Source organism: Littorina saxatilis, linkage group LG4 (assembly GCF_037325665.1).
Source record: "Littorina saxatilis isolate snail1 linkage group LG4, US_GU_Lsax_2.0, whole genome shotgun sequence".
Lineage (NCBI taxonomy): Eukaryota > Metazoa > Mollusca > Gastropoda > Littorinimorpha > Littorinidae > Littorina > Littorina saxatilis.
In genome coordinates, this window is record NC_090248.1 from 33,472,794 (window position 1) to 33,488,276 (window position 15,483).

The 15,483-nt window shown below is 42.0% G+C and overlaps 1 protein-coding gene across 1 annotated transcript in view; it reads left to right on the forward strand.

The window, feature by feature from the left end:
- Nucleotides 1-15,483, forward strand: part of LOC138964549 (multiple epidermal growth factor-like domains protein 10) — a 63,483-nt gene that overhangs the window by 24,776 nt on the left and 23,224 nt on the right. The gene's annotated exons all lie outside the window — the stretch shown is intronic.

Genomic DNA, 15,483 nt, shown 5'->3' on the forward strand with positions numbered 1-15,483 from the left:
AGTTTTAAGGCGTTCGCTTCGTGATCGGGAGTTCGTGGGTTCGAACCCCGGTCATACCTAAGACTTTAAAATTGGCATTCTAGTGGCTGCTCAGCCTGGCGTCTGGCATTATGGGGTTAGTGCTAGGACTGGTTGGTCCGGTGTCAGAATAATGTGACAGGGTGAGACGGGAAGCCTGTGCTGCGACTTCTGTCTTGTGTGTGGCGCACGTTAAATGTCAAAGCAGCACCGCCCTGATATGGCCCTTCGTGGTCGGCTGGGCGTTAAGCAAACAAACAAACAAACAAAATCATTGTAGAAAAGGTGAAGCCAAGGTATTTATACCTACCAACAACTTCGAGTTTCTCAGTACCTAAATACCACTTTTCTTTCTCGGATAAATAACCACCTTTACGGAATACCACAACTTTTGTTTTTTCCGCATTAACTTTCAGTCCAAGTCTGTTTGACGATTCGTTTAGTGTGGTTAGCTGAGCTTTTTTGTTTGATTGCTGAACGCCCAGCCGACCACGAAGGGCCATATCAGGGCGGTGCTGCTTTGACATATAACGTGCGCCACACACAAGACAGAAGTCGCAGCACAGGCTTCATGTCTCACCCAGTCACATTATTCTGACACCGGACCAACCAGTCCTAGCACTAACCCCATAATGCCAGACACCAGCCACTAGATTGCCAATTTTAAAGTCTTAGGTATGACCCGGCCGGGGTTCGAACCCACGACCTCCCGATCACGAGGCGGACGCCTTACCACGAAGCCAACCGTGCCGGTTTAGCTGTGCTTGCAGTCCTATTACAGTAGATGACATGAGAGCGAGATCATCCGCAAACAACATGAGAAATATTTCTACCTGGTTAGGTAGCAACTGAATACCCTGTCTCCCCTGCCTGATTATGTCATTTGCAAGTTCAATAAAGAGGGTGAACCAAAATCGGACTGCACATACATCCTTGTTTCAAGTCCCGAAGGCACTGGAAAAAGTCCGTGAGCCCGCCGCTGCTAGTTCAACGAACGCATGCTCTGATATTAGCATACATAGCCTGAAGCATAGTCAGCATTTTACCTCTCACACCAGTTTTCGAAAGAACAAACCACAACGCAGCATGGTTGATCATATCAAAACACTTATAAAAGTCCACAAAGGCCACATAAAGCTTTGAGTTGCGGGAAATCTGTTTCTCGATCATCGCGTACAATGTAAACATAATTATGGTCTACTATAGAGTACGACTTGCGGAAACCTGCTTGTGCGTCAGTGATGACGCCATGCTCTTCTGCCCACTTTGTCAGTCTCGTATTTAAAATAGAAAGAAACACTTTGCTAACACAACTCAATAATGAGATGCCTCAATAGTTATCTGGCAAGTCAAGGTCTCCTTCTATATCTATATATATACGACTAGTGTCTGTGTGTCTGTGTGTCTGTGTGTGTGTCTGTCTGTGCGCGATGCATGGCCAAAGTTCTCGATGGATCTGCTTCAAATTTGGTGGGGTTATTCAGAGAGACCCCGGACACAACCTCATCGATGAGATATTTCAACACGTGCTCTCAGCGCGCAGCGCTGAACCGATTTTGGTTCCACCTCAGCTATTTTGGTTCCACCTCAGCTACCCGGGCCCCCATACCGACACACCATAGCCGCTACACCACATCACAACGCCAAAGTTCTCGGTGGATCTTTTTCAAATTTGGACACCGTATTCAGCTACACCCCGGACACAATATCATCGATGAGATATTTCAACACGTGCTCTCAGCGCGCAGCGCTGAACTGATTTGGGTTTTTGTGTTCATTTCACCATTATAAGTAACTCTTCCTTATCTTCTCCAGTGTTTGGCGTTTATCTCCCTTCCTTCGTGTGGCTTTCCCGTTTGTAACTTACTATTACTATTTTTAGAATGTCACTGCGCTGTCCACTGCGCTGTCCACAACGCTTCCCTTGCACCCGTAAGTTGTTCTTACTGTCAAAGTGAAAAGGTCGAATCAATTTATAGCCACGCGAAAAATACACTCTCACCTATCTCTATATATTTATAGATACAGATATGCATATATATATACGGCTTCTCTGTGTGTGTGTGTGTTTGTGTGTGTGTGTGGGCAAAAACCTATGTATTATAGAGTTCTGTTTGTGATGGGGTCTAGCGGCTTTTGTCTGTCTCTGTCCAACAAGCGAGTAAGAGTCGAGTCTACAGCGAGTGTGGGTGGCTGCCCCTTGTGGATGAGATAAAACTCCGTTCAGCTCAGTATGCTGTCAGAGCCCACGCGGTAGAGAACTCTGCCTGCGAGGTCCTGACTGACTTTTTTCCTCAGCACCAAAATTATGAGGCCAACACCAAACATAGCACTCAACTCTTGGCCAAAACGCTACCCTTATCCGACACAGTAAACCGCATTCTAGCCGATAGCGGGGTGAAGGTCAGTGAGCTGGCCAGGGTCCCCCCGCCCTCCTACCCGCCTTGGCTTGAGGAAACCCCTACTATCATATACGACAGTGAAGATAATACTACCAAAAAAGATAACCCCGTCTACCTGGCTACTGTTACAAAAGAAACCCTAAACTACAAATTCTCGGAGCATTTAAAAGTCTTTACTGACGGATCCAAATTTGCAGACGGCAGCGTTGGCTGCGCCTTTGTGATCCCAGATCTCAAAATCTCAAGGAAATATACTCTTAATAAAGACATCTCCATATTCTCAGCCGAGCTATTTGCCTTGCTCATGGCATGCACTTTTATAAATGACCTCCCAGTCACACCGCGTGCGGTAGTTTTCTGCTCTGACTCGCGCTCTTCATTACAAGCTCTGCATCGAAACACATCAAATCGGGCAGAGCTACAAAGAGAAATCCTCTTTATATGTCACCAGTTAATCTCATCCGGCACATCCGTATCATTTCTCTGGGTCCCCTCTCACGTAGGGGTCCGGGGAAATGAACTGGCGGATGTCGCTGCCAAAGAAGCGGCAGAATCTAGCCCAGCTAACACTAACATCGGCTACTCAGTAACCGAGTTTTACAGTAAAATCCGTAAACTCATTCGAAGTCAGTACGTAACATCTCTGTCCTATCAACCCATTGATATGAACGATCTACACCCCGATCTCCCAACAAACCTCCTCACTATCTTCAGACGCCTCCGTGCCGGCGGCTGCCGCTTCCATATCTTTAACAAGTCCTGCCATTGTGGAGAACCCTATTCATTTCAACACATTTTCGCTCCATGCGCTACAAATAGAATTACCTTTAAAACCTTATATGACCATATGCAGCTCCATGGTCTGAGTCCCCAGGATTATTTGCGCAGTAGCAGTTCTCTAGGCTGGTCACACAGCTTGCTGCTGTGCCGACTGGTCAGGGACTCGGACATGGGGCTGTGGGTATAACTAAGCCCAGATTATCACATTAGCGTGTTTCAGTTTGAGGTCGAGTGGCTCCCGCCATCCCTCCTGATTCCAGCGACTACCCTCTAGACAACATATCCTCACCCAAGGCCCACTAGTCGCCAAACTGTACATATTGTTTTTATTACCACGGCCTTCGTGGCTTACATTTTAATCCTTTTATTTGTAAAAAGTTTTGAGATTTATTGTTCGTGTTCCTCTTACTTGCTCATCTATTTGGTTTTATTGGTGATCCTGAAAGGTTCCACTTTTTAACTCGATTTGAATTAAAAAAAAAATCATTTTACAAACCCGTTATTCAAGATATAGAATACAGACTTATAATTCTTACCAAGAAACATCTTAACTACTTTTCATTTTAACAAATTCCACAGAGCATTATCAACTCAACCCCACCCCCTGCCCTCCTCTCCTTATTTTTTGTTTCTTTCTTTCCTCTTTTTGAAAGCGGACAAACACTCAAGTCCTTAATGGCTCAAAACCGTAGGACTTTTAATATTAATTTTAACTGTCTGTATGTTGTTTTTATTACCACGGCCTTCGTGGCTTACATCTTAATCCTTTTATTTGTAAAAAGTTTTGAGATTTATTGTTCGTGTTCCTCTTACTTGCTCATCTATTTGGTTTTATTGGTGATCCTGAAAGGTTCCACTTTTTAACTCGATTTGAAATAAAAAAAAAATAATATTACAAGCCCGTTATTCAAGATATAGAATACAGACTTATAATTCTTACCAAGAAACATCTTAACTACTTTTCATTTTAACAAATTCCACAGAGCATTATCAACTCAACCCCACCCCCTGCCCTCCTCTCCTTATTTTTTGTTTCTTTCTTTCCTCTTTTTGAAAGCGGACAAACACTCAAGTCCTTAATGGCTCAAAACCGTAGGACTTTTAATATTAATTTTAACTGTCTGTATGTTCTGGCATGTGAGAAGCCACAGCAGATAATATAGGGCTAAGAAATAAGCTCTAAAATTCTCAATCCCGTTTGACAGGACTTCGCCTTCAAAGGTGATTGTATGTGGTGAACCGCCACGCTGTCTGTCTCTGTCTCGCGCCGTTCACCTCAAATTCCCGTTTCTGAGTAACTATTTTTAGAATGTCACTGCGCTGTCCAGAACGCTTCCCTTGCACCCGTAAGTTGTTCTTACTGTCAAAGTGAAAAGGTCGAATCAATTTATAGCCACGCGAAAAATACACTCTCACCTATCTCTATATATTTATAGATATAGATATACATATATATATATACGGCTTCTCTGTGTGTGTGTTTGTGTGTGTGTGTGGGCAAAAACCTGTGGATTGTAGAGTTCTGTTTGTGATGGGGTCTAGCGGCTTTTGTCTGTCTGTATGTTCAGGCATTTGAGAAGCCACAACAGATAATAATTATAGGGCTAAGAAATAAGCTCTAAAATTCTCAATCCCGTTTGACAGGACTTCGCCTGCAGAGGTGATTGTGATGAACCGCCACGCTGTCTGCCCCTGTCTCGCGATTCACCCCGGCGAAGCCGGGTATTCCTCTAGTTTTTATATAAAGGAACTATGACTGCTTTTGTCCATTCTTTTGGAAAGATACCCTTGTTGAAAATAATATTAATTAGTTTTACCAAGAATGGTAGGATTTTATGTTCTCCTGTCTTCAAAAAGTCGCTAATGACTTTGTCAGTGCCTGCAGCTTTTCCGCTCCTAAGTTTCCTGATTGCGTTTCTCACTTCTGCTTCACTAACAACGCCATCAAGTAACTCATCATATTCTTCTTGTGTATGGGGTATGTTAAAAATCCTGGTTGTTGTCATTTGCACTGTTATTGAAAAGTTTTGAAAAATGACCCAACCAGGTTTGTGCAGAAATATCGCCACTGACAGTGTGTTTCTGCCTACATCTCTTGATCTCGCTCCAAAATTCACGTTAATCATTCATAACACTTTGTAGGCGCTCTGTTTCCTCTTCTTTGTGCTGCGTTTGTTTTGTCTGCAACATATCTTTATATTCCTTTCTCTGTGCCAAGTAGGTCTGCTTGTCATTGTCACTTTGAGTTTGATGTGATAACTTTAGTGCTCTTCTTACAGCTCTCTTTTCGGCTAAACACTCACCGTCAAACCACTTACTGCTTGGATTTGTCATAATCTGTATACTCTTGTGCATGCATGCGCCAGACTCAAGAATACTTTTAACAAAAATGTCAAGCGCAGCATCAATATCTGTGGCAATCATATCTGTGGCTGTTCTTAACATAACTAAAGTGTCACTTGATTCAAGGTTCTGTAAAAACTCTTCTGTCTTTTCCCTTTGCCAAAAGATTTTTTCCAATACTATTGGCTCCTTTTCTTTCGGAACGTTTTCTTCACTTACTCTGACCAATATTTCTGACGGCACATGATCGGATTCTATTCTGTGCTCGATGAAGAGCCTGCTAATGCATTTGACAAAATCAACGGATGTAATGCAGTTATCAACTACACTGTTCCCATGCTTAGATACGTACGTGTGCTTGCCGCCCACATCCCCATTACACTGCCCATTATGAATGTGCATGTCAAAACACAAACACAAGTCTAAGAGCAGTTTGCCAAAGCTGTTAACGGTCTTGTCTTGTGAAGTCCTGCTTTGACACATGAACGAATTCTGACTGAGGGGATCTGTAAAAAGGATATCAGAGTCCATATCTCTTGCCGCAACTTGCTTTTTGCATGTTCTGGAATTAAAATCTCCGCACAAAATGACATGGACATCGTAGAGTTTTTCTATGAAGTCTAATATACAGTTGTCAATCATTTCAATTAAGCAGTCACATTCCGCTGACCTATAATATGGGCTACCTTGTGGGGGGACGTATACGCCTATTAGCACCACGTCATGGCTTGTATTAAACATACATTTTGATAGTTTCAGAGCAATCATCTGATCATACGCACAATCTATTCTTTCAGCGAATTTGAAAAATGAGTTTTTGACAAGGATTAAGATTCCACCTGAACGTCGTCCTTGTGATGACAATTTAATGTAACTCGTATCCTTTGAACAGGTTGCTGAGGTCGAACAAGACATTTCATTCACGAATGATGTGTGAACGTGACTGTCTCTTAAACATTTTCACTGAAGTTGCATTTCTTATCTGTTGGGGGAAGGAGTTCCAGAGAAACGCTCCCGAGAAGGCTAAGCTCGATTTGTAGAGGTCTATGCGAGGTATAGGAGGGATGATTTTTTGGGACCCATATCTTTTTGTGGCATGTTTGAAATGTGATTGCAAATATTTAGGACAGTCGTCATTTAGAATTTTATACATGAACACAGCCTTGTTTAACGTCAACTGATATTTCAAGGGGAGGAAATTCAGGAGTTTTAGTTTGTCATCCGTGGACCTATTCAAATCCTGCAGAATAAGTTTTGCAGCTCGGCGATGCAGGGAATTGAGTCTTTTTAAATTAACATCACTGCAGTTATCCCAAAGTGTCGAAGCGAAGTTTATATGAGGCATTATGTGGGCGTTATAGAACATTATTTTTGAGTGCTTCAGAATCTGCATAATGCCTTAATTTTGATAACAGGTACAAATTCGTTGATGCTAGTTTGCAAATATTACTCAAATGAGTTTGCCATTTCAACTCTTGATCAAGGGTAACACCCAATAATCTATGTTCCCTAACTTGCTGCACTTGAGTTGAAGCAACTGACAGTTGTCATTGTAAGGGACTTAATTGGTGTTTTTGTCTCGTGGTTATGTGACTGAGTCCGATGTGAAGAAAGTGATTTTGAAGTCTGGTACAAAAACCTGTGATCTTGATGTTTTTCCATCACATTTGCTGATTGAATGTTTGGACACAGTGTTACCTCACATTACCTCCGTCATGAATAGTTCAATTCTCTCTGGCACTTTCCCGTCTGTCATGAAACAAGCTCTTGTCAAACCCCTGATAAAGAAATCATCCCTCGACCGCAATGATTTAAAGAACTACAGACCAGTTTCGAACTTGTCGTTTCTTTCAAAGATCTTGGAAAGACTGGTCTTGCTGCAACTTAATGCCCACCTCTCATCAAACAATCTTCTCAGCAGCCTCCAATCGGCTTATAGACCTGCCCACAGCACTGAAACTGCTTTGTTGAAAATTGTAAACGACCTTCTGATGGCTCTCAATAACGGTAAAGTGTCTGTTCTCACGCTTCTCGATTTGTCCGCTGCGTTCGACACCATTGACCACTCAATTATGACAGCCCGCCTTGAGGCAACTTTTGGCATCACAGGTTCTGCACTGTCCTGGTTTGAGTCCTATCTGTCGGATAGGATTCAAACAGTCATGGTAAACGGCATCAGTTCAGAATCCACAGTCCTTCAGTTCGGTGTTCCTCAGGGATCCGTGTTGGGTCCAGTTCTTTTTGTTTTGTACATGAACCCCCTCTTTAACCTCGTCAAACAGTATCCTATCGATCACCACGCCTTTGCAGACGACAACCAGTTGTACAAAGACAGTGAGATTGATCAAATTGATACCACTGTGAGTGAAATGGAAGACTGTGTTGTTGCTGTAAAGGCGTGGATGACGGCTAACAAACTACAGCTAAACGACTCGAAAACTGAATCCATGCTTGTCAGGTCCCAGTACAGATCTTTCCCTGAACATTCTTTGCCTTCTAGCATTCATGTCGGTGATAGCGACGTCAACTTTGTCTCTTCTGTGACTAATCTTGGCGTTACCTTCGACCACTTCCTCAACCTCTCCCAGCACGTCCAAAACATCCGCACAATTGCGTACAGTAACGTAAGGAAAATCAGTTCTATCCGCCACTATCTTACCCCCCAAGCCGCTCAAACTCTAGCCTGTTCTCTAGTTCTATCCAGAATAGACTATTGCAACAGCCTGTTCTATGGCTGTGATCAAAAACTTGTCGAGTCACTCCAAAAGGTACAAAACTCTGCCGCCAAATTGATATATCGTTCTAAGAAGTTTGATCATGTCACACCACTTCTTCGTTCCCTTCATTGGCTTCCCGTGTCCGCTCGTATCAGATACAAGCTTGCTTGTATCTGTTTCTCTGCCAAATTTGAAGATGGCCCTAAATACCTCAAGGAACTGCTCGTCACATATGACAATCCCTCTGACTACAACCTCCGCTCACGCGCTGACAGTCGCAAACTGGAAACTCTCGAGCGAAGCTTGCCTTCTTTTGGAAATCGCTCGTTTGCTTCTGCGGCTGCCATTGTCTGGAATTCTCTCCCTTCCTCCGTTCGCCATTCTGCTTCTAAGGACTCTTTCCGCAGTTCCCTTAAAACGCACCTTTTTCGCGAATCCTTGTAAATTGTCCTTGCCATCTTTATAGACTGTTAGAGGTGAAGTTAGATTTGTTGTTTGAATGTGTCTTTTTTTTGTATAGTTGCTTCAGCTTTGATTGAGCTATAGGGTTCTGTATGAAATTTGCATTTAGTCTTTCTTTTTCTTGCTGAGTGTATGTACAGTCCAGAGAGGAGATGGACATGGTGTGAGCTTGTCCAGGGGGGTATATGAACATCTCAGTGGCAGGGGGATGGAAGCACTTGTTAATGAGTGGGAGTGTGTATGCGCGTGGTGTGCACGAGGATGTATGCACGTGAGTGATATTTGTAAATGTGTATTATTATAATATCATCTTTGTATTTATATTATTGAAATTGTTATATCTCGATGTACAGCGCTAAGAGCATAGTTAAATTTGTGAAGCGGCGCTATATAAGCTATCTTTATTATTATTATTATTACTCTTTGTTTTAATCGGATGAATGATCATTGCATTAGAAACGCACCACTCAGTGATTTCATCCACACTTGTTTGAAGAGAAGAGTTGACGGATTCCAAAGATTTTTGACTGGTGTGAACAGAAGAGTCATCCGCGAAGAACTCACATCTAACTTTTTCATCGGACACATGAAGGGGTAAATCATTTATATAAATACAGAACAAGATAGGTCCTAATACAGACCCTTGAGGGACACCACTCCTGACAAACTCGTTTGACGAAGTTTTACAGTTAATGGATACATACTGTTTCCGTTTTGAAAGATACGATTAAAAAAAGGCACAGGCGGAGTCGTCTTTTAAATAGCACTTTAATTTCTTTAGTAGAAGTGAGTGATCTACTAGGTCAAAGGCTTTCTTAAAGTCCAAAAACAACGCTCCCGTTATTTCTGCTTTGTTTATTGCTGACAGCCAAGTCTCGCATAAAGAGCTTAAAGGCACAGTAAGCCTCCCGTAAACCATCACAGAGCTCCCCGAGCGTCTAAATACAGTACAAGCATACTTCCATTTGAACGCTCACCGAACGGGAACATCCTGGCTGCTTTCTGTCGAGCGTGAGACATTTTCAAAGAATTTATTTTCGTGGACTTGGTCTTCTACAACAATGGCGCCTCGTTTTGGTGCTGGACGGCTGTTATGATACCGGAAATCACGCCCGGACAGTAAGCCTCCCGTAAACCATCACAGATACTGTCAGGCTTTTACACACAGTACAAACACCCTTCCATTTGAACGCTCACCAAACGGGAACATCCTAGCCCAGTAAACATTTATGGTGCGCCGCGCATGCATTCACCGTCGCTTGGGCGATCCCACCTGCGCGGACATACGCCGCGGAGACTACGCGCCGGTGCATTTAAATTCTAGGTTACACCATCGCCACTGTCAATGCGCCATACCGACGCCGCGCAGTTCCAAAATGCGGGTGTATTTGTTTTGCTTGGTTTTTGTTGTTGTTGGTTTGTTTGCTTGTTAATTTTGTTTTTACGTAGAGCCGAAAGGTACATCGGATTGTGGGTTGGTCGTGCAGACGGTAGGAAAAAAACCCAGCTTTAAAATGTGAAAAAGTCCAAATATAGCTATTTCTTTAATTTAATTCGGCGGCTAAACGGCTCAAACGATTTCAAAATCCTTTTAAGACAGTATCATGCTATTGAAGGGGTACACTAAAAAAAAATTGGCAAAACAATATCTGGCCCCTTACGGCAAGCAGCTTGATTTCCCCAAAACGTTTCACGAGAGCGGCGTCCTAACCGTAAGAGCTAGCGCCTGCGGATTTTTTGTGAACGAAGAGGGGGGGAATGTGCTTATGAAAATCAAATTTTCGAGAGCCTATAGGTCTTTGTTTTTTTTAAAATGAATTTAGTGGGGGGCGTCGGAAAAGATCTGTTTTCAAATGTAAACACAGTAGATAAAATAATAAGAAGATATATAGATCTGTTTAACCAATCACAATGGAACTCCAAAATATTCCATAGATTTGTTTACTTAATTTTTAAAAGATAAGTTCGAAACATTATCATCTGATAAGTCGCCGCATAACCTTATAGGTTCCAGCGACTAGATATTCCTGATCCTGTTCCCCGGGTTTTCGAACCAAGGGCGGCAACTGTGCAACCATAGACATGTACGTCATCATGATCTCCCCTTATTATGCGTTATTCATCGTCAATAATTTGACCGTCTTGGTGAAATGGTAAGATATATCTCTATGTTTTTTACATGTAAAAATACAGTTATAGCAGTTATGTACAAAAATAAGCAGCATATGCTCTTTTCGCCAAAGTAAAGTCTTTTTTTCTTTTGGTTTCTTACATGTGTCACAGCACACCGCAAGCATTTAGGCGAATAGCAAGTGAGTGGTATATATATATTATCAATTGTATAGTAGGTAACGGTGTTAATTACACGTTTTCCATTTGTGTCTTTGATTATTGCTTGATGCCATGTATGATATTACAATATGTCAATATGTCTTTAAAGTCAACAGTGTGTCCAGTTAGATTGCGTACATGCATAGTCATCATAACTCGAAATTTGTTTTACTTCGAATTACTTGGGATGCGCCGCATCGACTTCTAGCATGCATGTCACCTGCTCCAGGCATGGTCACGCGATGGTCAGGCGCACCATATACGCATGCGCCGCGTCGACTAGTGGACGATCATAGTATTGACTGAGGCGCATGCACCAAAGTTCCCTGAGGCGCATGCACGGCGCAGGTGTATGGTGCATGCGCGGCGCACCCAAAATGTTTACTGGGAGATGCCCTACGTAAAGAGCGAGCAATTTTTAAAGACTTAATTTTGCAGATTGTCTCGAACACTTTTTGGACCCATCCTGAACTCAGGTCAAACATGAGTTACTTCCCTTCGGGTCTCATTCTATCGATGTAAACTGGCGATAGCCTTGAATCGATGATTATCAAAATGTTTTTGGACCGTGGTGCGTTTTTGTGCGAGACCTAACTTTTAAAATCTAAATAATAAATTGACAGCTTGTTACACAAACGTTCTTTAATCATAAAAGAATTCTTTTTTCATCAAGACAAGATCAGTACAATTCGAAGTTGTGAAAATTTGAAAACAGAAAAGCCCGGAAGCAGGGTCACGCAAGGGTCGTAGCAGACGACGGTTTATCATGCATATCGCCGTTCCTCTCAACATTCAAAAGCCATCGCTAGAGTTCTTGTGAACCACAGCCGTTTGTTTCGTGCATAAAACAGTGCCGTAGCACAGCTCCTAAAAGTGGTCCGGCCATAAAAAAAATAAAAAGGTACTTTTCCCGGGAAACGAAAAACGTGAACTAAGGTAGATAACTCAGATGTCTCTTCAGTGCAAAACGCGATGGCTCAGTGGATCAGTAATGCGTCTCAGTCGGTGCATACGCAGTTTGCCTTTTAGTTTTACTTTAGATTTAGATCTATAGTCTTCACTTGTGAATGTCAATTAGTGACAATTTCTCGCTTAACGCTGTCATTGTGCGATCTAAGTCACGACCCCTCCTTCCTCCTAACACAGCGCTGAAGCTTATGAAGACGATTTTTTTTTTTTTTAACAAAAAACTGGTCCGGCCATGGCCGGAGTGGCCGGTATAGGGCTGCTACGGCCCTGTAAAAACGTGCTATTGTAAATAAGCTCACATCGAGTCGCATTCAAATAACTAACTGACGACTACATTGTGAAAAAGGGAAACTGGATCACACGGGTTCACGATGGCTCAGGGGTAAGATAAACCACGCAAAAATAAATTCTTTGAAAATTGTTCGCTCTTTACGGAGGGCACCTAGGATGTTCTCAATCGGTGAGTGTTTAAATGAAAGGGTGTTTGTACTGTGTGTAAAAGCATGACCGAATCTGTGATGGTTTACGGGAGGCTTACTGTGCCTTTCAGGCGGTGTGGCAGGAATGCTTAGAGCGGAATCCAGACTGAAAAGGATGAAACAGATTCATTTGTTCCATATATGCCAGTAGGTGTTTTTGTATGTGCTTTTCTAAGGGTTTAGATAGAACAGGTAAGAGGGAAATAGGTCTAAAGTTGTTTGGGTCTGTAAGATCCTTATAGAAGGGAACACGTTTTGTTGTATGCTTAGGTTATAAACATAAGTTAGGGAATCGACAATGTAAGGTAAAGCAAGTTTTAGCAACTTGACTGGAATCTTGTCTGGACCCATTGACTTCTTATTCGCCATTTGTTCTACCAGTTTTCCTACCTCGTGCACTGAGATTGGAGGAGTAGAAAACGTGTCAGTTTGAGTAAACTTTTGTCCACAGAATGTTTTTAACTTTTCAAAACAATCATCCGTATCAAGGGAATCATTCTGATTGAGACAAGATTTTAGGTTGTCTGCTAGCGAAATGAAGTGTTTGTTAAAATCATTTGGAGATATTTGTGAATGAGAATTGGTTGATCCCTTCCTAGATTTATCAAGAATTTCATTCACTGCTCGCCAGATTGTAGCTGTATCCTTTTTTTCAGAAATCAGTTTATTAAAATATTCTGCCTTTGCTTGTCTCACTGTGTCTAAAACTTTATTTTTTTGCAGTTTATACTCTGTTTTCATGTTGCGCTCTTTAAAATAATCACGCATCGCCATAGCCTCGATAATGTCTGAGGTTAACCAAGGGGGGAGCTGGGGATGTTTCACTCTATGCTGACGTAGTGGTGCGTGTTTATCAATTATTGAACACAAAATATGGTGAAAAATATTGCAAGCGCCCTCTGCGTCACTGCAATTGAATACGCTATAAAATGGGGCTTGGTTAAGGTCAAAGAAAAAGGCAGATTCATCAAAATACTTGAAACTTCTGTATTCGATTATTGTGTGGCCTGGCCTTTATGGCGTGATTTTGGCAATCTAAGAGAAATCGAGCAAAAAACAAAATGATGGTCACTAAAACTGGAATGCACTACTTGCGCATTTGCAACGATATTCTTACTATCAGTGTAAATATGATCAATCAGGGTTGATGAAGTATTTGTTTCTCTTGTAGGGGTTTTAACCAGCTGATGAAGACCAAACAGAGCAGTGGTTGAGCACCACGTTGTTTGAGGCCTGAGTAGGTTAATGTTAAAATCGCCAAGCAATACAACATTCTCGTCACGAGCCTTCACTCTGTCCATCATAGAAACAAAATCATCAATCCACCTTGACGTTTCAGCAGGGTTACGATACACATAGCCAATAAGCAAGGGAGAGGATTTGTCATGTTTTAGTTCCAACCACATACATTCAACATTTTCATCTTCAAGATCAGTTCTACGTTTGACAATCCCAGCAATGGACTGATGAACATAAAGAGCGATGCCTGTTTGGCCTACTCGTGCATTGTCCCGTCGTAAAACCGAATAGTTCGGAATGTTAACAAGGCTGTCTGAGGTACGCGAATCTAGACGCGTTTCACTTACACCGAAGAGCTGTACCAGCTCTGGTTGCTGGTTTAGCAATACACAGACATCATGTACTTTGTTGACTAAATGATAAATATTTACATGCCCTATACGGAGAACAGTGTTTGATGTTGTTGACATTAGGACGAAGTGCAATATTGTAACAAACAGCAGTAAATAATAAAGCAAGCAAAATCCGGAAATATGAGTATCCGGAGCAGTCAAGACAACAGTTCTAGTATATCATAAACGCACAAGGATTTCTCCAAGTAAATGTCAAGATTCCCACAACACGAAGCGAGCGCTGACAATGCACATTCAGAGACACAAGCTTTCACTTTAGGCCTACACGACAAAACGTCACACGATTCGGATTAAGTGGCATTCATCACTTACACTCCCGGGATAAATCAGAGTAATTATTGTTGCTATTTAGAACAGGATGATACAGGATGAGGTAGCAGCACACAAAGGTATGCAATCAAAAATAAAGAAACAAATTGTTGCTTAAAAATGAAGGGTGACCGAACAAAAGGTAAAGCAAATCCCACAACAAACAACGGGATACTAGATAATATAAGCTTAAATGCAAGATGAACAAAATGTTCACAGAAAACAAGGAGCCACAAGGTTAAAAGTAGTTAATGGTGAACAGCCCTGGTGAAATTCAGTTGAGGCTGAACAGTTCACAAATTCGGCCCAAAGCCAGTAGTTCATGCAAATATGTAGCTCACCGTCAAAGTTAATGTTGTAAAAGGTTCTTAACACAGAGAAGTAGAATCTCAATTATGCATCACGTGTTCAGAATATAATATCGTGGAAACACCAGCCGCTTTCCATGCGGATGAAAATAAGCCAATGGCTTCAGGGCACGACACATATACAATGCCGTCACTATAGCGTGACCGACCTGAGGCACTTACAAACCCCACTAATGATATCCTGATCCCAAAAGTGACTTAAAACACAACTGTTTTTGGTTGGTGTGGGAAACAGTATCCACAACTATGATAAATCCGCCTACTGACAGGCAACAATGATATACAGGTAATGCACAAGTTTCTCCAAACCTCGTATCTGCATCATTCTTACCTGTTGTTCACGAGCAAAATACCCCGAATGATCCTTAACGAGGTTTTCATTGTTTGGATGCGTATTCACAAAATACCCCGAATGATCCTTTACGAGGTTTTCATTGTTTGGATGCGTATTCACAAAATACCCCGAATGATCCTTTACAAGGTTTTCATTGTTTGGATGCGTATTCACAAAATACCCCGAATGATCCTTTACGAGGTTTTCATTGTTTGGATGCGTATTCACAAAATACCCCGAATGATCCTTTACGAGGTTTTCATTGTTTGGATGCGTATTCACAAAATACCCCGAATGATCCTTTACGAGGTTTTCATTG